Raw genomic sequence first — 24,776 nt, 5'->3', positions numbered from 1 at the left:
TGTTAAGTTTGGTAGGTGGGAGACGAGGTACTGGCTGAAGTAAAGCTGTGAGGACGGGACGTGAGTGGTGCTTGGGTAGCTCAGTTGGTAGAGCACTTGCCCGCGAAAAGCAAAGGTCCCGAGTTCGAGTCTCGGTCCGGCATACAGTTTTAATCTGCCAGGAAGTTTCATATCAGCGCACACTCCGCTGGAGAGTGAAAATCTCATTCTGGAAACATCCCCTAGGCTGTGGCTATGCCATGTCTCCGCAATATCCTTTCTTTCAGGAGTGCTAGTTCTGCAAGGTTCGCAGGAGAGCTTCTGTAAAGTTTGGAAGGTAGGAGACGAGGGACTGGCAGAAGTAAAGCTGTGAGGACGGGGCGTGAGTCGTGCTTGGGTAGCTCAGTTGGAGGTTCGAGCTGTTTTGACGTGGGTAGCGACTTATGGTGAGGCGTCGGGTAGCTCTTTAAACGTACGTAAGTCACACGTTAGTTCATTGGCACGGGACATCCCGTGGAGTGCGTTACACCTCTCACCACCGTTGATACCATTCGCTGTTTGGGAATAGATTTTTCATCTGATCTCCGGCGTTCAGCCACCATCAACTGCCGACGCCTCCTTTTAATGATCAGAGCAGGTCTTATGGACCATCGCCTTCGATCCCTAGATATTCTCCAACGAGCTCGATATGTAAATATATATATCGCATCCCGAGTTCCCCATGTAGCACAAGTTCTACCTTTCCCGCTTACTGTGGCACGTCGCATGTTTGCAGCGATGGCATCTTTCGTCAGCTCTGGTCTATTGTTCAAAGTTAACTATGCAACCCTTACTCTTCCCCGTGAACGAGGTGGGATAGGTCTGTTTCACGTGCCGGATAGAGCTCGCACCCTATTTGTCAGCTCCCAGATGACGGTATGGACACGTTGCCCAACGAGTCTCACTGGTCTCCACCTGTCGGCATATACGCCGGTCTCATTGTCAGCCCCAGTGATGATCTCGGATGTTCCGGCCCAGTTCCATTATATACGATACTTCTCTCTTGAACTCAGTTATCTACGCCTCACCTTATCAAGACAACTTTTACTCAAGACAAAAGCAGTATACAATGTCCTCCAATTAGGTCGTCCACCTAACCCGATTGAACAAAAGTTCCCCCAGGTTGACTGGCGTCATGTATGGCGCGCGGTGTTCGCCTGTTACCTTGACACGAATGTTCAGTCTGTCTGGTACCTAACTGTCAATGGTAAGCAAATCAACCAATTTCGCCTTCATCGTATCCACCTCACCCAATCACCTCTATGTTCCACGTGTGGAGTGCCAGACAATGATGAACATCGGTTTGTTTGCGGACCGGCAGCGGAGGTTTGGCACTTGGTTCGTCGTATTGTGGCTTTTCTAACGCGGGACATTCCGGATCGGACTACTCCCCTTTCATTATTATTTCCGGAAAGTGACTATTTTCCTCGGACAAAGACCAATGCTGTGAATTGGATTCGAGGACATGCCATTCACTACCTATTTGGACAAACTGTAGACTCTGTACTCGATTTTTGGACATACCTCAATGACCGTCATTATGTCCTTGTCCGTCACCCAAAATACAGACAATTTTTCTCAAACTTCCTTGGGAGTGCTTTCCACGACCCGCCTCGCAGCTGGAATGTGTTAAGCCAAGAGAGAAGAAGGTTTCCTGTTTGAACCAATGAACATTTCTGAACAATTTAACGGAACACATCAATTTCGAGAAGACGTGACTCAACATATTACCAGCGGGGCGCAGAAGGCCTCTGATCAATTACACACACACACACACACACACACAAAAAGAACATGAAAGGAAACGAGAAAAAAATAAAAACAATAAAAATAAAATTAAGAAAAATGAAGATATTGTTTTGTTTGTAAGGATAGCCCTAACCTTGATTTCCCATATTTCCCCTGGTATATAGGTAGCTCTCTGGAGTAGGCTTAGTCAGGAGCCAACGCCTGAAGTGGACCAGATTTTATTTTATTTTATTTTATTTATTTTTTGTTATAGGATGAAAAGTGGCGGTGGCACTTAAGATTTTTTTGTGGTAAAAAAAAAAAAAAAAAAAAAAAAAACAGAAAAATGTTGGTAGAGCACTTGCCCCCGAAAAGCAAAGGTCCCGAGTTCGAGTCTCGGTCCGGCTCACAGTTTTAATCTGCCAGGAAGTTTCATATCAGCGCACACTCCGCTAGAGAGTGAAAATCTCATTCTGGATTTTTCTGCATCTTTGCCATTTGCTGAAAGTGAGGTTCACAGATACAGTTTCTTCTTCCTTGGTATGTAAATATCAGAAAGCTGGACAGAAGCAACACTGCGCCACCAGACGAGTGCTTACTTTACCGACATTTTTCGTTGGAAAGAAAAAGCAGTCATTCTTTCGAATATCTGTCTAACGCTGTTAAAATACAGAGCTCAGTTAAGACAGTACAGTATTAAGCAGGTAGCATCTTATTGCTGTTGCCACCTCACGAAACCAAGCAACTTTAATTAAAACTGCAATTGAGATACAAGTCGAGATGTACTTTATTCGAACCTGGCGATTCAATAGCAATCCTCATCTCCAGTGACAGTACTGAATCACAATATTTTGCTTGTGATTCTCAGGTGATGGGGAGGTAGTTTTCTTTCCGAACTTACACTAAACTATTCCAAAAATAGAAAACAGTCTCTGTTCCAAGTGTTTTATGAATAATGACGCCCTTCGCGCGCTTAGCGCATCTTCAGATTATTTTGAACAGCGGAGACCGCATTAGTCATATTTTAAAGTTATGCGGTCTCCGCTGTTCAAAATAATCTGAAGATGCGCTAACCGTGCGAAGGGCGTCATTATTCATAAAACACTTGCAACAGAAATTCTTTTCTATTTTTGGAACATTGACTTATTGTTACCGCAAAATGGAGTGGAGCAACGTCTTACAATTCACTGGTTTGTTTAAACCAACATTATGGTGGTATGACGCTAATCAACGTATCGGTTGAATGGAGACGAGCGTAAAAGGGAACTGCACCACCGCATACATTCCTGCAGACAACGGCAGCGTCGGTGAGAAAAATTGGTAGGGTTCTGACCTTAACTGCTGAATCCTTTACGTGTATCAGGAACATTAGCGATTCCATTACACTACATTTCTTCCTTTTCTATGCAACATTCGGACGTTAAGAATAATATACTGGGTTGTAAAGCAAAGCATATTGGAGCATATCACGTATTTGTGAATATATTCCATATGACCACGTTGGTTATCAGCCAGCAATCTGATACAGAGTCGAACGCCTTTCGAAAAAATAGGAAGTAGGACTCTATTTGTTCACCTGTATGTGCCCTTTCCAAGGTGTCGTGTTTGAATAAACAATACTGAGTGTAGTTATTTTTAATCCACGCTGATTATTTGAGAGAACTATCTGTTCCTACTTGAAAACCGTTGCGTTCACGCTTAAAATACTTTTTTATATACTGCAACAAACAGACTTTACCAGTTTTGGTCTGTAATAATGTGCATTCGTCGTATTAGCCTTTTTGTAAACAAATGTGACCAGCGATCTTTTCTTTTTCTAGCCAGAGCTCAATCTATTTGTCTTCTGTTGCATATCTTTTGCTTGTCTTTACTAAACATTCACACTCAGCGACGGCGTCAGTAATGCCTTGTACTCGCAAGCAAATGGAAATCACATGGCGGATGACAAACGCACCAGGTTACGTAATGCTGTGGGCGCTAAAACTGCAGAATACTTGAGCAGTGGGGGTGGTCGCGAGCAGACTCCTGAAGCCGGGAGCGGCAGCACAGTCCAGATCCATCCGGAGAATGCTAGATATATCCAAGGAGGACCGCTGTGGCGTCGGGAAGTGTGCCCTCCTATCCAATTTCGCGTCCTCCGTGACCGGTTCAGGTTCCCGCAGGTAAACCGCTAAGCCCGCGTTGGCGTGGCGGTCCGGTTTACAGCTGCGTTATAGTGCCGAGATGAAGTGGCCAGCTGTATGTTTAAGTGATGAGTGGGAATTAGATCCAAGAAGCAACGACAAAACAAATACGACTTCAAACGGCTACCAGAAGGCCGAGTAGTATGCCAAGCACTCCTCGGAGAAGTTCCAAGAAATCGCAATTGGAGTGTTACTCTTCACTACCCTATTCTTGAAGATGTCGTTCTGGTTTCGGCTTAAACAGACGGTGCCGTGACGTGCAGTATCGCACAAAAGTAAACCTTTGCTCTTATAAAACGGCTAGTTCGCATTGGCGGACGGTTGATGGACACGAAAACTGTATCAGAAAGTAAACTAGTATCTCTTCAGAAATGTCGGCATGTCTTCCCTCTTTCCATATGTTTCTAACACTTCTATTACAGCAACAATGACCCTATGTAGCCGACATATTACACTTTCATAAAACTTCATTTTAATTTCATGATGGCGCGCAACAATTCAGGTGAAAAATCATGGCTTGCTTTCTGGAACTAAAAAACGAGAAACAGCTAATTTTGAAACACAACTGTGCAAATTAATTGTGAAAATTCTGTAGAAGACGAAGAAATGTCCATTGATGTAAGAGACACTTTGCAAAAGATCTATGTCGATGAAACCACTCAATTTGGGTTAAGGATATACATGAAAATGCCCTTTACACTTCAAATCATTGTAGCCGGTTGCGACCTTGTAGTATGAACAAATGCTCCGCTGTAAAGCGCCGAGTCTGTTGAGGAAGACGTCACAGGAGACGCAAGTGATCAGTAATAAAATTTACATAATGAAAATGTAATGACAACAGAAAACTTGTCACATGCCAGTATTGCAACCTTGATTTGATATACGTGGCCATCATTCGTGTTAACCATTAGTGTATCTTAGCATACTTCCAGATTTGACTAGAATGCCGGCCGCGGTGGTCTCGCGGTTCTAGGCGCTCAGTCCGGAGCTGCGCGACTGCTATGATCTCAGGTTAGAATCCTGCCTCGGGCGTGGATGTGTGTGATGTCCTTAGGTTAGTTAGGTTTAAGTAGTTCTAAGTTCTAGGGGACTGATGACCACTGATGTTAAGTCCCATAGTGCTCAGAGCCATTTGAACCATTTGACTAGAATGTTCACTATCAATGATGGTTACATCTACTTTACTGGTTCAGCGTATCTGCACTTCTTACTCTAGCATTATTTGATATAATTGTATCTTCATTAATTTCATCCCCACAGATCCATCGTTTCAGTACAATTAATTCATATTCAGGGTTCCGTACCGCAGTCGGTATAAACGGAACCCTCATACGATCACTTTGTTGTCAATATCTGTCTGACTTCTAAGACCCCTTTTTTCAAAAACCGATTGAGGTATTAAATTGAAATTTATGCCAAATATTGTTATGGTTCTTGGGGAGTGTAAAAAATTTAAGCTTGACTTAAAAACGTATTTGGCAAGGAGAAACTATTCACAGTACAAGTAACGGAAAAAATGAAAAATTGTTAATTTGTAATTATACCAAAAAAGTATTTACATACATAATTTACTAACATGCACTTGTCCTTTTATACACACACACACACACACACACACACACACACATATATATATATATATATGTATATATATATGTGTGTGTGTGTGTGTGTGTGTGTGTGTAAGGACAAGTGCATGGAGTATATATATATATATATATATATATATATATTAACCACCACAATATTGTCACTTCCACCAGAATCAGAATGTTATGTTCCTCATTTTTTTGCCAGCTTGTACTGAACGATCATCAACGATGGTATAGTATAAGGCACGATATAATCAGGAAATCGTTGCTATATTCCGCGGTTCATTTTAATTGTAACCTGCGACTTCTAGCAAAGCATATGAATTATTCATCTATTCCTGAGATCCATTTTCCATAAAGTCTGGTGAACGCTGTGCTTTGAAAAACTTGCGCGTTCCCCATTATTGTAATCAGCAGCTAAAAGTGATTTATGTTCTCGTTCCTCCACTAAACATACTTTTTCGTCTGCTAGGAGTTTGACCGTTATTCATCGATTATTGGCAGTTACTTAAGTTGAACAGCACGGCAGCTGAACTTGTGACCGAGTGACTGGAAGACACAATCGGTTGCTATTCTTCGATTATAATCTGGGCAGCAATGAAGGACCGAGCGACAGACAGAGGAGAGGATTGGTGAAAAGTACGAAGAATTTCCTGTACTCGTTACACATTTCAAACAGAGAAAGAAGTCGTTGAGGAGGTCCCTCACGTCCTGAAAAAATTCTTATCGTGTTTCTAGTGACCTACATATCTGGCGTCCGAATTTGGAGTGCGCCGCCACAGATTTCTGCACAGTTCTGAATACTGCTGTCGCAATGGTTACGACGCAGCAGCCTATGACGTCCGTGGCTTCATCAGCGTCCTGTGCTTCACCTGCCAGCTGGCAAGGAATCCAGCCGCGCAGGCGTCCCTGTGGGGGCTGCACACCGTGCTCCAAGGACGCAAGGACGCAGGATGTTACTCTCGAGCTCATAATGTCGTCCTTCCTAACATTTGGTCCAAATGAAAAATTCTTATTTGTTTTACCAGAAAATAGATGGAATTAGTGGTGAATGACATCAAATATCTGGTTTTACAGTTGAAACTGATTTTTTAGCAAACTAAAAAGAAGTACTGTGTTTTGCGGGTGCGAAGTTACGAAAAAAAAAAACACGTGACAGCGAAGAAAATACCGAGTTACGACCAGATACGTAGAGACGGCAAAGATACACTATGTGATCAAAAATGTCTGGACATCCCCAAAAACATACTTTTTTCATATTAGATGCATTGTGCTGCCACCTACTGCCAGGTACTCCACATCAGCGTCCTCAGTAGTCATTAGACTTCGTAAGAGAGCAGAATGGGGCGCTCCGCGGAACTCACGAACTTCGAATTTGGTCAGGTGATTCGGTGTCGCTTGTGTCATAGGTCTGTAGGCGAGATTTCCACACTCCTAAACATCCCTAGATCCACTGTTTCCGATGTGATAGTGAAGTGGAAATGCCAAGGAACACGTAAGCACAAAAGCATACACGCCAACCTCGTCTGTTGACTGGCAGAGACCGCCTATAGTTGACATCTATGCAGACCATCACACAGGAATTCCAAACTGCATCAGGATCCACTGCAAGTACTATGATAGTCAGGAGGGAGGTGAGAAAACTTGGATTTCATGGTCGAGCGGCTGCTCGTAAGCCACACATCACGCTGGTAAATGCCAAACGATGCCTCGCTTGGTGTAAGGAACGTAAACGTTGGACGATTGAACAGTGGAGTGACGAATCACGGTAAATAATGTGTCGATCCCATGGCAGGGTGTGGGTATGGCGAATGCTCGGTGAGCGTCATCTGCCAGCGTGTGTAGTGCCAACATTAAAATTCGAAGGCGGTGGTGTTATGGTGTGGTCGTGTTTTTCGTGGAGGGGGCTTGCACCCCTTGTTGTTTTGCGTGGCACTATCACAGTATAGGCCTACATTGATGTTTTAAGCATTTTATAGCTTCCCACTGTTGAAGAGCAATTCGGGGATGGCAATTGCATCTTTCAGCACGATCGAGTACCAGTTCATAATGCACGGCGTGTGGCGGAGTGGTTACACGACAATTACATCCCTGTAATGGACTGGCCTGCACAGAATACTGACCGGAATCCTAAAGCTTTGGGATGTTTTGGACGCCGACTCCATGCCAGGCCTCATCGACCGACATCGATCCCTATCCTGAGTGCAGCACTCCGTGAAGAATGGGCTGCCATTCTCCAAGAAATCTTCCAGAACCTGATTAAACGTATACCTGCGAGACTGGAAGCTGTCATGAAGGCTAAGGATGGGCCAACGCCATACCGAACTCCAGCATTACCGATGAAGGGCGCAACGAACTTGTAAGTCATTTTCAGCCAGGTGTCCGGATACTTTTGAACACATAGTGTATTAAGACGGCTTTGTGCTGACATGGTATGAGGTAACACGTGACTACCACATATACCTACTTATTTCGGCCAAGAGAACGTGCTGCTCCTATTAGTTTATCGGTAAATTCTGAACAGTTAGCAGCCTATATTGAAGTACAAGAGTGACAAGAAGTTCGATTGCTGTTTCGCGAAAAATCTGAAGTATTTGACGCTTCGCTTGGCTAAACTTTGAACACAGGCCCTCACAAGCCCATCGTATCGACCGACCACAGTGTCATATTCTGCCAGTGGCCTCATTGGGAGCAGTATGGAGTGGCGTGGGGTCTCCATACCACTCTCCCGGCCATTGTCAGTTTACGTGACCTAGAGCTACCAATATTCAGTCAAGTAGCTCCTCAACTGCCATTGCGAGGCTGAGTGCACCCCGTTCCAGTTCTCCCAGCAAGGAGAAATCCCCGGCAGTACCGGGAATCGAGCCAGATCTTCCGCTTGACAGCCAGCCGCGCTGACCACTCAGCTACAGCGCCGCAAGACGTTTCGCACGCCTCTGCAATATTTAAATGGTTCGGAGAGCTCCTAAATGATAACTTCAAAAGAAATTTGTGACTGAACTGAGGATTTCTTGGTAGGGAGGGGGCAGTATGTTATGTCAGACAAGTGCTGTATATTACCTCTCAATATGTTTAGAATTAACTTTAGGCGTGCACCATGAAATCATGTGTTGCTGTTCATTTTGTGTAATAATGATGAGGCACACAGTTTTAACAGTAACCTCAGACTTGTCACAGGAATTATTTGAAAAAAAGTTGCACAAATATCGAGTCAAATATTGAAAAGGTTTCAGCTGGCTCAAAGATTGGCTTCAGATGTTCCGAAATGTAAAATTGTGCACTTGACAAAACACAAAAAATAGTACTTTATGACTAGAATATCAACGAGCCATAATTGTAATCAGATATCTCATATAAATGCATGGGTGTAACAGTATAGGGCTCTTTGACTAGTTTAATTGTGCAGCAATGTAAAATTTTTCCACAAAAAAAAAAAAAAGAAAAGCGTAGTATCCTGTGATTACAGTACCAGAGTCACATTTAGAATCAGTTAATCGTGCAAATACGCGTCCATAACAATTTTTAGTGATACGAAATGGAAGTATCACACAGGCTATGTCAAGTAAAGCGGGTGGCAGACTTCGGTTCACTGGTTAGTTACTGGGAAAATACAGTAAATCTGCAAAGGAGGTTGCTTACAAAACATTCGTGCGATCCATTCTAGAATAATGGTCATGTGAGTGGGCCCAACACCAAATACAACTGCCAGTGGATACTGAACGTCTACAGAGAAGAGCAGCACGAATCGCCACGTGTTGGTTTGATGTGGAGGTCGTCACATGAATGTTGAAAAACCTCAACTGGCAGACGCTTGAAGACAGGCGCCAACGATCACGCGACAGTCTGCTCACACGGTTTTGAGAACCAGAATTAAGTAAGAAATCGCTCCCGCAGGAACTGTGTAGCCAAGATCCATAAGTGAACTGAGTGGGAAGAGAACCTAGCACGTGGTACACTTCGAAGTACCATCTCTCATAGGATTACACGTGATAACGCACTGTGGTGTTCAGACCAGCCCTATCTCTAGTCTGAAATGTACCTGAGCAGTCTCCACACTGAAATCATCTTGTCCCACTTGACGTTCCATTATTTCCAGAGAATTTATGCGGAGTAGACCTTCATCGAACGTGTAGCGATAAATGTGCCCATCTGAGAGAAGACACTCCAGGCAAAACAGAAATTAATGTGCGTTCTTTTAAGGTTAAACAATATGGCATTTAACTGATAAATTATGAAACGATTATTTCTGTTCATCTCTTAATCAGCAAAATTATTACACTATGTAGCTGTACAGAAACTGGGCTGTACCACTGCGAATTTCTTCTGTTTTCACGATGTGGTAAAATATGCTATGTAATATGTTATATATGAATGTTAATTGTTTTATGATAGAAATTATTTAATATAAAACTACAAAGTATTTGTTTTGTACATTCTTTGTTCCATGAGTGCCTCAGATTTGTGGAGAGAGCTGACGGCTATTCGCACGGAACGGGAATTTCACGTCGCTCATTTAAATTTTCACCGGGTCGGTGGCCATCTACTGCAAGAAAAGAACTAAGCCGTACCAAATCTCCTGCGGCTATTGTTGCCAACAATGCAACAAATATGAATGTAAAAATTGTTGATGTTAATGTTGTCATCATTTTGTGTTGTGGCCACTATACACAATATAAATATATATATATATATATATATATATATATATATATATATATATATATATATAAAAAATCAGGTGCCACACTGCCACGTATTCAGAAATACTGTAAATATATATATACTGTATATATATATATATATATATATATATATATATATATATATATATATATTTACAGTATTTCTGAATACGTGGCAGTGTGGCACCTGATTTTGAAGACAAAAAGCAATATTTTAATTTCACGTTATTTACTGAGTCAGAGATGAAGAGGTTTGTTTTCGGGATGTGTCTTTGTGAACGTTTGCCCAGTTGAACCCATATTTGCCCAGTTGAACCTATTTATGTCGGGCGCAGTACAAACTGGTGACCAGAAGAAAGATATATTTATTTTTTAAAGAGTTCGATGGAATATATTTTAAACTGAGTGTTTTTAAACCACAATGTAATCTATTATCGGAAAGGGAAGGAAAACTTTTTCATTTTCACTTAACTAAAAATAACTAAGAAGTACGTTAAAGTGGAAAGCGTTTATATTTATTTGAAGTGACGGGGCAAAAACCAGAGATCCAGTGCACGAGTGTTTAGATGAGCGAGGTGAGCGCTGTACATTAAATACAATCGTTGGTTGTCTAAGCAATGAAGCAGTCAACAACTATACTACCACTTCAGTCCGAATTTTTAACAAGGAGACATAATTATTACTCACCTCCGTTCCGTAATAAGAAAGATAAACCTAAAAACTAACAAAAATAAAGGAGTGATGGTGTACATTTAGCAGTACACTCTAAAAAAGCCCAATAAAATACAAGTAGTAAAGAAATATTAACGCTACGTGTCATATAATTCCTTCTAGCATTGTGTCACTCGGGGCTAAATTACATTTTTTGGACAGACATATCGAAAATACGGTGTACCAAATATGTACGTGGCAAAATAACCTATAACAATGAGAACTGGTGTGATACTCAAAACAGTCGTTCATAGAGAAATAACGAAGGAGAAACGCATAGACAAGGAAGCGAAACTCGCTTTGTATGCCAACAAAACTGCAGTGGCACAATACGATGGACCTAATAAGGTGTCTCCTTTCTCATCTGACAAACATTCTGGAGTAAAACAGACATGAAATTATAGCATTATTTGGCACAGAAGAATCATTCTGCCCTTCCAACTACGAGACTTCAAAGAACAGCAGTATGAGTAAGTTGAAATTTCATTTAAAGAGAACCGTTTGCGCAAAGTAATGGTACCCGATGTATGACTGGAAGACAGCCAGCTCTTATTTCAGGCCTTCTTGTCTGCAGCGCACTCGTGGAACTAATGTAAGGTACTGGCATTACAAAGCAAACAATTTCAGAAAAATTCTTCCCTCTCTGGTCGTTAAAGGGCTTTACTGCTGAGAGCGTCATTTCAGAGAGGCGTAAATTGTTTAAGCGTTTATACATCTGACCACTGCTGAGCTAGTTCATGGAATGGAGTTCCAGCTGGAAAACCAGACACGAAGAGGAGTGTTTGAATAACAGTACAACAGGAGTGAGTAAAGGATTCGAATCAAAATTGTTAGGAAATAAGCGCTCCTTTTGCTGTTTCAAGATGTTAGTGACATTTGTTCATTATAAATGAAACTGCTTATCATATTCTCGAGAAATACTGTCTTCTAGAAGATATGATATCGAATAATGCTCTAGTTGAATCGAAAGCTAATGAAGTACTCTATTTTCAGCTTACAGCTTAATAAAAAACGGCGAGGAGCAAACAAAATACACAAAATGCTTGCTTCTGTTATGAAATTTCCGTCCAGATAAATACTGCAGTATTCGTAACTGTATTATACTCTTCAAAAACTACCTTCGTATGATCATAGTACATTTCTATTGTTTTATGTCTTCTTTTTGTTTTCTCTAATTTTTCAAAAGAGGAGGAGATGGTTGTAGGAGAGTTAAATTTTGTTGTGCCGTCGATGTCGAGTTCCTTAGAGGTGGAGTACTACCTCAAATGGACAAGGATGGGGACGAATATTGTCCATAGCACTGTTGCAAGAACTATCCTGGCAACCAGGTGAAGGTATTTACAAAAATTACAGACAATCTAAAGCTTAACGGTCGGACGCGGGTCTGAACCTTGACTCTCCCAAATAAAAGAGTTGGGTAAGACTATTAATTTCTGTGCTACACGTACTGGTAAGAACTACTGAAGGGCAGTGATTGACTGTGTAAGTAAGCTGTTTAGGTTTTTATGTTGGTGACGCCACGTAGCGCTCTGTATAAAATCACTGGCTGTGCTGTGTGCAGTCTGTGGCTGGGTGGCATTGTTGGAATAGTGGCTATTGTAGTGTTGGGCATTTGGATGTGAACAGCGCGTAGCGTTGAGCAGTTGGAGGTGAGCCGCCAGCAGTGGTGGATGTGGGGAGAGAGATGGCAGAGTTTTGAGAGCGGATGATCTGGACGTGTCTCCATCAGAGACAGTAAATTTGTAAGACTGGATGTCATGAACTGATATATATATATATATATTATGACTTTTGAACACTATTAAGGTAAATACATTGTTTGTTCCTAAAAAAAGAGTTATGTTGTAGAATTTTTCTAATAATATGTTATTTTCTTTGTAAAGATGTTTAGACATTATTTTCGAAAGCTATTCTGATCTTTTATGTATTTATTTATGTCATAATTCCTGTAACACTGATGTATATGTTTATTTCTATTCTTTTGTAAAGCCTGGATTACTACATATGTTATCTGTACTATTATGTTCTTTAACGATGTTTTCTGCACATTTGTAATTGTATTCTCATGTTATAAAATTGTAATGGACACCAGTTCATCAAATTAAGTAACTTGTAACCATACATTTCACTGCACACGTTTCTGTTGGACATAGTGCACGCAGAATATGCGAGAAAAAAAAGGGACTGTTAGCATTTGCACATTTGTTGATAATTCAGCAAGGGACTGGTTAACAGCATTGGTGGTTCTAAGGTCAATTCCAAAAACTTTGTGAGTGCACAAGTGGTTGTTCATGGACTTACTATATTGTCCGCAAGACTCTTCGATGGTGATTGGGCACCTACACAGTCGCAACAGATGGCTGCTGGCCATTTCTACAAGGACTGCAGTGGGTCTGCACCTTTGATGACCCACCAATACCATTATTTCTACAACGACTGCAGTGGGTCTGCACCTCTGGTGGCCCATCAATACCATAATCTCTACTAGGACTACAATGAGTCTGCTCTGTGATGACCTACCTACCAATATTTTTCAAAACTTCAACTGACTCTGCGGTGGGTTTGCTCTGTTGTGGCCCATTACCTGTCTGCATGTCAAGAGACAGCACTGTCTTTCCGTTGGAAGGATAACACTACTTCTTCAAGACTGCATGGAAATCCACTACTTCCGTGAGCATTTTCTTTTACTGCTCAGACTTTGAGAAAAAAAAACAACACTGAAATTTTACTGTGATGAATGATCAGGACTGTCTTTATGGACTGTGAGAAAATTTTAGTTTTTGACCAACAGTGTATCAATAAGTGTGTGCATTTGATATCTTTGTTATGGTAATTATAAAAAAATTCAAATCTGTATTGGCCACTGTCCAAAACAATTTGTAAAATTTTTTTGTGGGGATCACGGGGGCTATGTAAATAGGCTGTTTAGGTTTTTATGTTGGTAACGCCATGTAGCGCTCTGTATGAGAATCACTGGCTGTGCTGTGGGCTGATGGGCATGTGTTTACTAATTTCTCTTATTTCAAGATAGTTCAACTTCCTTCCTTTAGGATGTGATGTAATACTTCATGCTTCACCATGTAATTATCACTGTCCTTGACACACCACCTCAAGAACGCTACAACTGGTGCACAATTCAATACTTAGAAAAAGTCTCACTGGATGTAGCCAGTCAGCTTAAATAAAGGAAAGGAAAAAAAAAACATCAATGTACGTCCACAACAGTGTGGGACACTTTTTGCTCAATGGTAAAGAGTGCACTCCAAGTTTGGAAAAGGGTGGAATATATGAAATTACGTGTAAGTTGGGCAAATTCTATATAGGTCTGTACTGCGGGGCAATATGTACCCGCTTAAAGGAACACCATAGAAGTTATAGACGTAGAAAAGGAGACTCTACTCTTGCTGATAAAAAAAAAAAAGTCAAATGTGTGTGAAATCTTATGGGAGTTACTGTTAACGTCATCAGTCCCTAAGCTTACACACTATTTAACCTAAATTATCCTAAGGACAACCACACAAAACCATGCCCGAGGGAGGACTCGAACCTCCGCCGGGATCAGCCGCACAGTCCATGACTGCAGTGCCTACGACCGCTCGGCTAATCCCGCGCGGCTCTTGCAGATCACCTGCTTAAAGAAGGCCATAGTTGCATGGTGAAACACGAAGTATTACATCACATCTACAGAGGAAGGAAGATGAACTACCTCGAAGTAATAATGGAAGTTAATAAACACATGTCCATCTACCCGAGCTTAGTACACAATGAGCAGACACAATTCCCTTATTCACCACTTCTAACTGCACATACTACTCGTAATCCCATCCAGGTCCTGTTGTAAATTATTCCTCTTACTCACATGCCCAATTCCCCTTTGTTTCAGATACTATAACTGCTCTTGTTGTGTTAAAAAATTTGCTTTGTATAATCACAGCTGCTTCGCCCACCTTCTTGATATTACTATTGTATCTTGACTGTTTTTAGTTTAGGACCTATTAATGTTAAGATTATTTTGCTCAGCAACTTCTTTAGAATCTGTCACCAAAGTTTATGGTCCGATTATATTCTTCTATGTACTGTAATTTGTCTACAGTTCATTAGTTAATGTGTCACATATTTTATCTTAGTTAAATAATGTCACATCGCGTTTACACTGAAATAATCCTTGTTATTTTATTCCTAATACTAACATTAACATTTGTCATATCTGGAAATAGAGATACTCAGTAAATGCACTAGTTTAAAATCTTTGCTCCAACAAAATTTCACTGCACCACAAACTTATCTTTGTACCTGATGGTGGCGTAACATCCGAAAATCTGTTGGTGTAATAAATAATAAATATTGTACAATATTACACCAATGTTGTGTGTGTGTGTCATTCATGACTATTTCACAGGTACATCAGAAATAGCTTAAATCCGCTTATATACTCCTTATATTCGTATTAACCTACGTTTCGTAGTTTTGTAATATTCTTCTCTGCAGGTTTGATCGTGTTCCTAATAATGTTTCTGCTTGCTTCTCCAAAGTTCAAATGAAACAGTCATTTCACCCAGTCAGCAGCTACATTTCCCCAGTTTCAGTTCTTCTCCTGAGGACTTCTGGAAGAATCTGTATTTGTGATGCAGGTGAAGAGATTAATAGCTAGACGTACTTGCAGACAAGAGAGCTTGACAGAGAACTAATACAACCACAATTACGGGAAAAAGCAAATATGAACTAGTTATGTAACAGTATTTTTACCCGTAACCGCAATTAAAAGGCAATTATAAGACCGAGGTACAGCTGCCGAGTGCAGCACAAAATGTGGGACGGCGATATGTCAGTTCTGTTGCACGATAATAATAATTTCACAGCTTTACAAATCCACGTTTTCAACATTTACAAATACAGTATTGTTTTTGTAGCCCAACTTATTTGAAGCTCTGAAGTCTGAGACAGAAACTACTACCAGTCCTGCTATTAGCGAGCACAGTGTGAAACAGTCTCTGTTCATTGTTAAATATGGTACTGATTAAAAAGGTTTCAACTGCATTACAGGTTTAGAAATAATTCAAGTTAGGTGTCAGCTTGACAAGTTACGTGCTTTTGTTGAAACAGAAAATACTGTCATGTTGTACGGACAGACAAGAGAGCTTGAGAGAGGATCATAGAACTAATACAACCACGGTTACAGGAAAAAGCAAACATGCTGTACCTGTAATGCTATGGCAGCAAAAAATTCGTCAACGGAAATCCATCAAACAGTAGTGAATATTTGTATAGATATTTGCTCCTTGTGTCACAAAAATTATGAAATCTATAACTGAATTCTAACGTGACTGAATTACTCTTGAACATGTGCCACGAGAAGGGGAACCCAAAACTATCTTTCATCGATAGTGTAAAGATGAACGATTCTTCTGTCACTGCTTGGGAAAACATTCTCATGATCAACAATAACGGTTGCTGCAGATGATGTAGCAATGAGAAAAGTGAAGGATTTCAGGTACATTTCGTTGGACCATCCACATTTCCACTGGTTCTGATATTTTCTGACTGCTACCAATGTCCACATTTTAAAAAAAGCTGTGTTCTGAGCCGAACAGAGAGGTTACGGCGCCGTAGATGAGCATTTGTCTGACGTTCCAGAAATGTACTTAAGTAAAGGAATCCACTCCCTGGAAAAGTGTTGGACAAAGTGCACTGACCTAGAAGTTTTTTGATTTAACACACAGTCTTTGTTCTTCCAAGTGTAATAAAAATGACCTCTTGATCAGCTTGATATCTAATGTTTTTATGTTACCATTTGCACCAACGAATGGAAGAATTCAACATAATACTGACGTACAGCACTCGGCTGCGGGTAGATGACAATGAGACAAATTAAAATATCTGTTGGACCTTGAGAAAAGTAATAAGAAAAAGAATCTCATTGTCAAATACAAAGATTTCAAAAGTGTGAAATGGAATAAAAGACTTGGAATTCAGAAGTACCAAGGCAAATAATCATTTCGCCTCATTTACGTTAGTGAAGTATGAATAAAGACGAAAGTACGAGTAATGTTCAATAAGTAATGTAACACATTTTTTCTGAACGCAGATTGGTTTTATTCATGAGTCCAACACACCAAATTATTCTCCATTCTTTTGGCTACAAAACCCTGCGTTTCAAGTTAATCTTCGTTCAATTCAACGGCCTTATTGGGGGCCTGTACGCCTACGTCGTCCGACTCTACTCTCGACGTCGGAGCCAACGTCTTGCTGCAACAATAATGTCCCCATCAACCACGTACTGCGTCTCGTCGAGTGCATCCTACATGGGGCCAAAGAGATGGAAGTTCATTATGGTTTTCTGTTACACGGCAGGAACGCAGCGGCCATACGCCTTTGCGTCCGCCAACGGGTGGACGAATTTGTCAGCACTGCCAACAAAGACGTCCAGCTGCGCACCGAGGTGGTTGATTGTGATATATCGCTCACCACGAATGAGGGTGTTTGCACATTCAAACACTACAGGAGGCACAGCTGTGTGCGGTTGGCTGGCAGCCGAGAGATAGGACAGGTTTGCGCGACCTTGTTGCGATGGTGCCAGATGTCTGGCCAACGACTCACTGGGCTTTTGTTCACTGCCAGGTTTCGGCAGATATTCTGCAAGCACTTATGAATATTTGTGATACCCTTGTTTTGCGCCAAAAGAAACTCAATGACAGTGCTCTGTTTGGAACACACCTCCGGTCTTTTTTTTTTTTTGTTGAGTCATCAATTTTCTGACTGGTTTGATGCAGCCCGCCACGAATTCCTCTCCTGTGCCTGCCTCTTCATCTCAGAGTTGCACTTGCGACCTGCGTCCTCAATTATTTGCTGGATATATTCCAATCTCTATCTTCCTCTACAGTTTATGCCCTCTACAGCTCCCCCTAGTTCCACGGAAGTCACTTCCCGATGTCTTACCAGGTGTCCTCTAAACCTGTCCCATCTCGTTGTCAGTGTTTTCCATATATTCCTTTCCTCTCCGATTCTGCGCAGTGCCTCGTCATTCCGTACCTTATCAGTTCACGTGTACTTTTCAACATTCGTCTGTAACACAACATCTCAAATGCTTCGATTCTCCTCTGTTCCGATTTTCCAACAATCCATGTTCCACTGCCATACAATGCTGTGCTCAAAACGTGCATTCTCAGAAATTTCATAATCAAATTAAGGACTATGATTGATACTAGCAGACTTCTCTTGGCTAGGAATGCCCTTTTGCCAGTGCTAGCCTGCTTTTGATGTCCTCCTTGCTCCGTCCGTCATTGGTTATTTTGCTGTCTGGCTAGTATAATTTCTTAACGTCATCTACTTCGTGACAATCAATCCTGATGTAAAGTTCCTCGCTGTTCTCGTTTCTGCTACTTCTCATTACTGTCACCTTTCTTCGACTTACTCTCAAATCTATATTCTGTACTCATCAGACTGCTCATTGCATTCAGCACATCATGTAATTTTTTTCACTGTCACTCAGAATAGAAATTCATCAGCGAATCGTATTATTGACGTCCTTTCACTTTGAATTTTAATTCCGCTCTTGAACATTTCATTTATTTCCATCATTGTTTATCCGATGTACAGATTGAACAGTAGGGGCGACATACTGCATCCCTGTCTTGCATCCTTTTTAGTCCGAGCACTTAGTTCTTGGTCGTCCACTCCTATTATTCCCTTTTAGCTCTTGTAGATATTGTTCACTGAGGTGCGAAGGAAACTGGTACGCCTACCTAATATCATGTAGCCCCCCACGAGCATGAAAAAGCGCTGCAACACGAGGTGGCATAGACTCGACAAAGGTCTGAAGTAGCGCCGGAGTAAAGTGACATCATGAATCCTGCAGGGCTGTCGATAAATCCGTGAGAGTACGAGGGGGTGGACATCTCTTCTGAACAACACATTGCATTCCACATATGCTCAATAATGTTCATGTGTGGGTAGTTTGGTGGCCAGTGGGAGTGTTTAAACGCAGAAGAGTGTTCCTGGAGTCACTCTGTAGCAATTCCGGACGTGTGGGGTGTCGCATTGTCCTGTTGGTATTACCCAAGTCCGTCTGAATACACAATGGACGTGAATGGATGCAGGTGATCAGACAGGATGCTTACGTACGTGTCACCTATCAGAGTCGTTTATAGAACTATCAGGGGTTCCATATCACTCCAACTGCACACACCCAACACCATTACAGAGCCTCCAGCAGCTTGAACAGTCCCCTTCTGACATGTAGGGCCCATGGGTTCATAAGGTTGTCTCCACATCCGTACACGTCCATCCGCTCAACACAATTTGAAACGAGACTCGTCCGACCAGGTAACATGTTTCCAGTCATCAACAGTTCAGTGTCGGTGTTGACTGGCCCAGGCGAGGCCTAGAGCTTTGTGTCGTGCAGTCATCAATGGCAAACGAGTGGGCCTTCGGCTCCCGAGAAAGTCTGATTAAAAAGTTTTAAGAAACAGCTTTAAATGATGATTATATGAATGTCCGCCCCCGGCAGCTGTGTGGTCAGCGCGACAGAATGTCAATCATAAGGGTCCGGGTTCGATTCCCGGCTTGGTCGGAGATTTTCTCCGCTCAGAAACTGGGTGTTGTGTTGCCCTAAGTCATGACCATCGACGCGCAAGTCGCGGAAGTAGCGTCAAATCTGAAAGACGTGAACGGTGTACACGACGGGAAGCCTTAGTCACACGACATTTACATATTCTATGAATACATTGCAACTCCCGACCTTATCGCTTCCGTAGGGGTTTTGAGGACATGTTTACATTAATTGCGTCGCGGATTTAAACAATAATTTTCCTTCACTCCATACGTAAATGGAAGGGGAACAAATCCTAATCTTTGTCACGCACTTCACAATGGTTTGAAGACTATAGATGGAGCTGTAGATTCCCGAATCTGTCGCCAATAGAACTCGTCCGGGACGAATCCGCGCATCAACTCCTTCCCTGTACCAGTATCAGGAAACCAACGAACAATTACAACAAACTGAATCAGGAGAGAACACAGCGCCTTTATTTTACCCTCCAAAGCTGAATCAGTGCTTACATGCAGGTGAAAGGGAGTGAAAAATCATTGTGAGAAGTGGGCTCCTAGTGCCAAGTTCTTTGCAAATTGGACTCGGTTTTGTAATATCTGAAATAATATAACATAACCTTATAACCTCTGGAGTTTCATTTCGTTTTCTCCTTCCTTTCTGAGTGCTTCATTTTTTTCTTCTTTTCAGGCTGTTTATATGCCAGAGTTCGTCTATCGTAATGGCTGGCGGAAGGTGGCGTTCTAGACCAGCCAGACATGTCCAGACATTTTTTATGGATGTACGGGGCAACACTAGAATACTCTATACATCAATGTGGGTCTGTACAGAGCGGACAACATGCGATTTTGAGTTATCTTGTTGAAACATAACGTCACGGGGGCCTAAGAGGTAGGGAAGATACACACACCTTTACAAAGATACACACACCTTTACACGAGAGAAATGTTAACAGCTGTTGCCTGCGTTACCCAATCGCAACGCATACTATGACGCAAGGTCCTGGGCACATATGAAGATGACGAATGTAATATTTCGTTCTCCTTGGTGCTTGTACGAATCGTGATGCTTTACCCAGATCCGAGACTTGTCTGTAAATGCAGTGTGGTCCTGAGTTGTATTGGGCGCTCCTGTAGGCACGGCTTTGCTTGCTGCCGTGTCAAACAAAGCCCAGCAATGGCCACCATGGAGAGTTCGTGGTGTTTCAAACGTCGTCTCACTGCCCTTGTGGATACTTGTGTTACTGTAAAGAAGCCTATTTGCCTAAGGTGCGATACGCGGTTGTGCGATTCTGCACGCCTGTTAGAGTAATTCGTCTGTCCCTCGGGCGCTAGTCATGCATGCCTGCTGAGATCCTGCGTGGCACGGAAAATGGCCTTCCCGAGCCCTTCGATTTCATGGTCGCATATCACTTGTGAGACCACAAACAATACGAAGAGCAGTATCGAGGAATGATTAACTACAATCCCGATGGACTATGATCCTGCCACTGCCAAGTTTTGGCAGCCTTCTTATACGAGGCGTAACACGATCTTCTCACAAACAAATATCACCCTACTGCGATTTATGAATGAGAAACTCCACATGACTGCTCTGCAATTCACGGTTAGGCAGAAGGTTGGGAGGACGACTGTCAGACTGTTTCTCTGCAATTCCACTCTTGAATAACACGTGAGAGAAATGAACCCCTAAGGTCAGTGCGAGGTCTGATTTCTTTAGAATGATCTTTTCTCACTACTTACCTGGGAATCAACGAAATATTTTAGCATTCTGAGGAGAAAGTTTTTGACTGAACTGTCGTGAAAAGATCTCGCCCCAACCGAAAATGCTTTTTTAAATGATTGTCACTGCAACTCGCCTATCATATCTGTGACGCCCTCGCTTCTATTTCACGATAATAGAAAACGAGCTGTTCTTTCTTGAATCTTTTCGATGTCCTCCGTCGGTCCTGACTGATAGCGATCACATACCGCGCAAGACGGAGAAGGGTAGTGTAGGTAGTCTCATCATCCTTATATGCGGAATGCATGATGTTATTATTTCTACCTAGTCTACATCTAGATCTACATCTACATCTACATGCAGACTCCGCAAGCCACCTGAGGGCGTGTGGCGGAGGGTACCTTGAGTACCTCTATCGGTTCTCCCTCGTATTGTTCGTGGAAAGAAGTATTGTCGGTATGCCTTAGTGCGGGCTCTGATCTCTCTGATTTTATCCTCATGGTCTCTTCGCGAGATATATGTAGGAGGGAGCAATATACTGCTTGACTCCTCGGTGAAGGTATGTTCTCGAAACTTTGACAAAAGCCCGTACCGAGCCTACTGAGCGTCTCTCCTGCAGAGTCTTCCACTGGAGTTTATCCATCATCTCCGTAACGCTTTCGCGATTACTAAATGATCCTGTAACGAAGCGCGCTGCTCGCGGTTGGATCTTCTCTCTCTCTCTTCTATCAACCCTATCCGGTACGGATCCCATACTGATGAGCAGTATTCAAGCAGTGGGCGAACTAGTGTACTGTAACCTACTTCCTTTGTTTTCGGATTGCATTTCCTTAGGATTCTTCCAATGAATCTCAGTCTGGCATCTGCTTTACTCGCGATCAACTTTATATGATCATTCCATTTGAAATCACTCCTATTGCGTACTCCCAGATAATTTATGGAATTAACTGCTTCCAGTTGTTGACCTGCTATATTGTAGCTAAGTGATAAGAGATCTTTCTTTCTATGTATTCGCAGCACATTATACTTGTCTACATTGAGATTCAATTGCTATTCCCTGCACCATGTGTCAATTCGCTGCAGATCCTCCTGCATTTCAGTACAATTTACCATTGTTACAACCTCTCGATATACCACATCATCATTCGCAAAAAGCCTCAGTGAACTATCAATGTTATCCACAAGATCATTTATGTATATTGTGAATAGCAACGATCCTACGACACTCCCCTGTGGCACACCTGAAATCACACTTACTTCGGAAGACTTCTCTCCATTGAGAATGACATGCTGCGTTCTGTTATCTAGGAACTCTTCAATCCAGTCACGCAATTGGTCTGATAGTCCATACGCTCATACTTCGTTCATTAAACGACTGTGGGGAACTGTATCGAACGCCTTGCGGAAGTCAAGAAACACGGCATCTACCTGGGAACCCGTGTCTATGGCCCTCTGAGTCTCGTGGACGAATAGCGCAAGCTGGGTTTCACACGATCGTCTTTTTCGAAACCCATGCTGATTCCTACAGAGTAGATTTCTAGTCATTATACTCGAACATAATACGTGTTCCAAAATTCTACAACTGATCGACGTTAGAGATACAGGTCTATAGTACTGCACATCTGTTCGACGTCCCTTCTTGTAAACGGGGATGACCTGTGCCCTTTTCGAATCCTTTGGAACCCTACGCTCTTCTAGAGACCTACGGTACACGGCTACAAGAAGGGGGGCAAGTTCCTTCGCGTACTCTGTGTAAAATCGAACTGGTATCCCATCAGATCCAGCGGCCTTTCCTCTTTTGAGCGATCTTAATTGTTTCTCTATCCCTCTGTCGTCTGTTTCGATATCTACCATTTTGTCATCTGTGCGACAATCTAGAGAAGGAACTACAGTGCAGTGTTCCTCTGTGAAACAGCCTTGGAAAACGACATTTAGTATTTCGGCCTTTAGTCTGTCATCCTCTGTTTCAGTACCATTTTGGTCAAAGTGTCTGGAAATTTTGTTTTGATGCACCTACCGCTTTGACATAAGACCAAAATTTCTTAGGATTTTCTGCCAAGTCAGTAGATAGAACTTTACTTTCGAAATGCAGAAATGCTGTCATTTGCAAATGCAAGCACATGGCAGTTTGACAGGTGTTGCATGTCGTCTTCCTTGTTTTGCAATTATAATGATCCGCAGTGGAGGAAGATTGTCGGTTTCGGTTTCGACACCCGACTGACGGAGACCGCAGGAACGCCGTGTAGGTTGGGCTGTAGAGCGCAGGCAGGGGACGGAACGGGTGGGAAATAGAAAACGGGCGGCAGACGTGGAGATTAGGATTTATGCGAGCGGGGCTGCGTCCATTAGCCGAGGCGAGGCGGAGTGTGGACTGGCAGCGGCAGCGGCGGCTCGCGACCCCAAATTGCGCGCGTCCTGCGTGGCGCCGAGCCGCGCCGCTTCGTGGCTGGGAACGGCGCTCTGCCAGCAGCAGACCTGCCTCCGCCCTTCCAGGCAGAGGAACGACGCCCGTCCACCTGCTTCTCTTAGGACGCTTCCTACTCTGTCAGCATCTACTGACGGCACGAGTGTGGAGGAATACCGGGGTCCTAGCTAGCAACTGAAGTATGACAAGTAGCATCAACGAAAACAGCGAGAAACTTCACATCAGAACTGGGGATCACGAAGTAGACGAAGTTAAGGGGGGACGTTGATGAAAAACACACACTATTTCAAAAATGCACCGAATCCACAGTTTTGGAGATATGTCAATGAAATTTTGTACCACGCTTTACATGAAAGTAACAGATTTACATATAAAATTCAACATTTTTTTAATGAAATTTGAAATTTTATTTTCAAAAAATAATGTATGTTCCTTTTTCTCAGAAAGTATTCAAAAGATTTCTACAAAAATTTCTCTGTTTCATCTCTTTATATGTTGTAAGCTTCTCTCGTGAGGATTTTGGAGTAGGTCAAAAAGGAGAATTTTCATAATTTTTTAATTATAGTCACACAAGTACAATTTTAAATTCATGCAAAATTCCAAACACGTTGCCCCGTATCTCAGCTTACAATCAGAATTTCAAAATTTGCTCTTGAAGCAACGTTTATTAGGTTTACAGAAATATGTGTACATAATTTCATAATTCTAGCATTCATAGAATCTGAGGAAAAGGTACATAAATTTTAAAAAACAAACTTTTTAGGAAACGCAATTTAAAGTTCAACCTAACTTTTTTCCTTATGTCACTTCTTCAGAAGGCACCACATTTGTACTCTGGGTCGTCTTTCCCTTCAAGGCTTCTCTTCTGGTTTCTTGTTCTCTGTCTTCTTCCCTTTACCAGGTATTCAACTGACTTTACAGCTGCAGAGACGCGCTGTAAATTTATTTTTCTCAGGATGTCTTGAGTAAAATTTCCTATCTTGAAGCCCATTCTTTCTAATACTTTCATCCTCCCGACGTTCTCATCATTAAATACAATAACTGCATCATAAGTTGCAATTCTGACCACTGTAGCAAATGCAAATGTGTTTTTAGTGCATAGTTTCCATATGAATGAATTAAGAGACTCATTTGGATTTTGGGTTTTGCCATGAACACAGATTTTGAGAA

At 42.1% G+C, this 24,776-nt stretch overlaps 1 protein-coding gene and 1 non-coding gene across 2 annotated transcripts in view; one reads left to right on the top strand and one right to left on the bottom strand.

Moving 5' to 3' along the window:
* Positions 1–24,776, bottom strand: part of LOC126184325 (sodium/potassium-transporting ATPase subunit alpha) — a 669,161-nt gene that overhangs the window by 477,659 nt on the left and 166,726 nt on the right. The window lies entirely within an intron of this gene.
* Positions 69–143, top strand: Trnar-gcg (transfer RNA arginine (anticodon GCG)). Its single transcript has one exon. It is a non-coding gene; the product is annotated as a tRNA-Arg (tRNA).

The sequence above is a fragment of the Schistocerca cancellata genome, chromosome 1 (assembly GCF_023864275.1).
Source record: "Schistocerca cancellata isolate TAMUIC-IGC-003103 chromosome 1, iqSchCanc2.1, whole genome shotgun sequence".
Lineage (NCBI taxonomy): Eukaryota > Metazoa > Arthropoda > Insecta > Orthoptera > Acrididae > Schistocerca > Schistocerca cancellata.
Note: the sequence above shows the minus strand (reverse complement) of the source record. Positions and strands in the feature narration are given on the sequence as shown.